Here is a 2,924-nt window from a genome sequence, read left to right as displayed (position 1 = left end):
AGGATTCAATGAGCTGATGCAAGGAAGGAGCTTAGCATGGTGTGTAGCCAACATTGTAAGTGCTTGGTAAATGTGAGCTATCATTGTGTTGTTAACACATTCACTGTCTTTGAAGCATACGTTCTCAGTTTTGTAGAACCTTTGGAATTGCTAACGTGGTTTGCTGACTACCTCGATTTCATTGGTAACTTCTGGGTCTTAGATCCCTCCTGATCTTTAATGACTGATGTGGCAGGAGGACCCAGGTAATGATTCCATCTTAGTTTTGGGCTCTCTGTAAAGTGAACTGTCATTGCAGCTGGCATTTTCAAATTTTGTGCCACATCCTCTGGGAAAAGAGTAACTTCTTTCTCAGGAGAGATGGTATTTTACCAAGCAAGATCAAGCCATTCTGAGAGAGGAGAAATTACCCATGTGTTCTCATTCACTGACATTTTGGGAAAATTACTGCAGTTTGCTTTCTTCTTTATTAAATGGCAGAAAAATTCTGTAAAAGCAATTAATGGGAGTATTTAATTCTAACTATATTAAAGCCAATTTTTCTGTCTCTTTTGCACTCAAAATGGCAAGTCAAATGAATCCTTGAAAGTGTGACTAGGGGTTTCCATGGCAACCAGATGGGACTAAGGGAGGAGACCAAGTTCTGGGCCATAGGTGCTTTTCTCCCACTCATTGGGGACCCTAACAAATCTGTTTGTGGTTGGAATCTTGCCATAACTCTCAGTGCACGTAAGTCTAGAGCTCCAAATGCCCCTTTGTACCCAAGGTGGGGCCAGTGGAGGTTAGAGTGCCTGCTCATAGTAAAAGGACCCCAGTGAGTAATAATACCATAGATTGGATTATAATTTTCATTCCATAAATTTTTTTAATTTACATTATTTCATTTGATCATGTTATCACTCTAAGGTGATATCACCATTCTAAAGGTGAAGAAACAGGTTAAGAAAGGTGAAATGGTTTGCTAGAGTCAAGTGGCAGAGCCAGGGTCTGAATCATCCAACTCGAAGACCAGTGTCCATTCCTTTGGGCCATGGTTTGGGTCAGAACCTTTTTCACAAGGTCTTCCTTGTTCACTGTGGCAGGGTGGGTGGTTGGAGAGTGTGAGGCTTTACCTGTGTCCTCACTGGGGGCTGTGATAGAGAATAGGACACAGCTTTATGTATTTTCATGAACAGCTCAGTTGCCAGGATGGGAGATTAATACCTTGTGAAAAAAGTATACGCATTGCATTTCTTCCATGATTCCTGATTCTTTGTCTGCTGAAGTGTGGAGCCCCTCATCGATTGCAGTAATGGAAGACACTGTCTTACTGTGTCTATTACCACATCCTTCTGTGGTTTTCTTCAATTACACTGATTATTTCCCATTATGAGTTTATTCTTTTCTGAGCTTTTTCCTCAAAAAGTTTCTGTGATTTCATTCTCAGTTATTCCATTATTGTAAGAAGTGGCTCTCCAGTGGCACAATGGGTCATTTCGACTTCTCACATAGAGCAGCTTCCAATTTTTGTGTGGAATGAAAGAACTGGTTGCTGATTGGAGTTGCATGGACTATATGAGTATCCTTGATCTTTTTTTTTACTATTACAAAAGCTTATATAACAAAAAAGTTTAATATGAAAATGTACACAACCCAATTTTTACATTTAGTAAAATAGGTGCTGTGGAGAGGGGACATGTAGAAGGAGTTGATTTCTCTGGTGATCACAGAAATTGTTTATACTCCTGCCAAGGCTTGTAACATGATGATACTATTTCCTCATGATACCACCATTCCAATGTTGTCCTGTTGTCCACTAGTTTCCATCTCCACACTTATCTATCAGGAAATTCATAAAGGGATCAGATCCTTGCAGTATTCCTTAGACATGACTGCCACCATCTAATTTCAATGATAACTTCTTGTCCATAAATTTTTTCAACTGGGGGGGAGTGAGCTTTGCTCACAGTGTCTACTCAGAGAACTCAAAGAAGCCTCAAAACAGAATTTGTGGCCTCCCTCATGCTCCCACAAGTAGGCCTAGCATTTTCCGTAGATCTTTAATTATGATGAAATAACATGGTAATTATTTTCCAACTTTAGAATTAGATCCCTCTTTTACTTTCTACTTCAAGTCTGCCATTAAGCATTTTTTCCTCTGGAAACTTTCCTGACTCTCCTGCTTGCTTTTCACTCCCACCATAATCCCATAATAATCAGTGGCCATCTTAGATCCACAGTGCTTCATCTGCCTCCTTTCTGGCTTCTTAGTTTCTTGTCTTTATTCTAATGCATCCTACACATAGCAACAGGAATACTTTCTTCAGCTTTTATTTAGTTTAGGTCACTCCCATTCTAAGAAGCCCAGAATAACTTTAAATTACCTCTTGAATAAAATTAAACTTCCCAATTTTATACTCTGAAGTCCTCAGCCTGTAAGCACCTCCACCTAATGGCCTCCTTGCCTGGTCCACTCCACCTGGACATCCTACTTCAGGTACGCAAGCCCATTTACACCTCCCTCTTGGAGTGCACATTTATACCCTCCTATTAACCCATGAGTCTTTGAATATCCTACCTCTCCTATTCAGAATGCCTCCCCTCCTCATTTTTCTAGGAAAATAGTTAGATTAACTTTAAGTCAGTGTTTCTCAAATTTATTTTACCACAAAATACTTTTGCTCACAACATAGCTATTAAAACTGTGCTGGATAGCTTCTTTTTACTCTTTGCTCCTCCAGGTCCACCCTCCCTGAAACTTCCTCTATTCTGCCATGTATTCATGAGGGAGGCCAGCCTGTATAAATTACATCAGCAGGTCCTCTTGGACCTCTGTCATGGTTAGTTTTATGCATCAACTGTGGCTGGACTATATTACCCGCTTATTTAAACACAAATCTAGGTGTTACTATGAAGGTATTTTGTAGTTGTGGCTAACTCGATAA

General features: G+C 39.9%; 1 pseudogene; it reads right to left on the bottom strand.

Moving 5' to 3' along the window:
- Positions 1-1,716: 1,716 nt before the first annotated feature.
- On the bottom strand, positions 1,717-1,924 carry LOC109489773 (annotated as a pseudogene).
- Between the last annotated feature and the right edge of the window lie 1,000 nt (positions 1,925-2,924).

This window comes from Ailuropoda melanoleuca, chromosome X (genome assembly GCF_002007445.2).
Source record: "Ailuropoda melanoleuca isolate Jingjing chromosome X, ASM200744v2, whole genome shotgun sequence".
Taxonomy (NCBI): Eukaryota; Metazoa; Chordata; class Mammalia; order Carnivora; family Ursidae; genus Ailuropoda; species Ailuropoda melanoleuca.
This window is presented reverse-complemented; position numbering and strand designations above follow the sequence as displayed.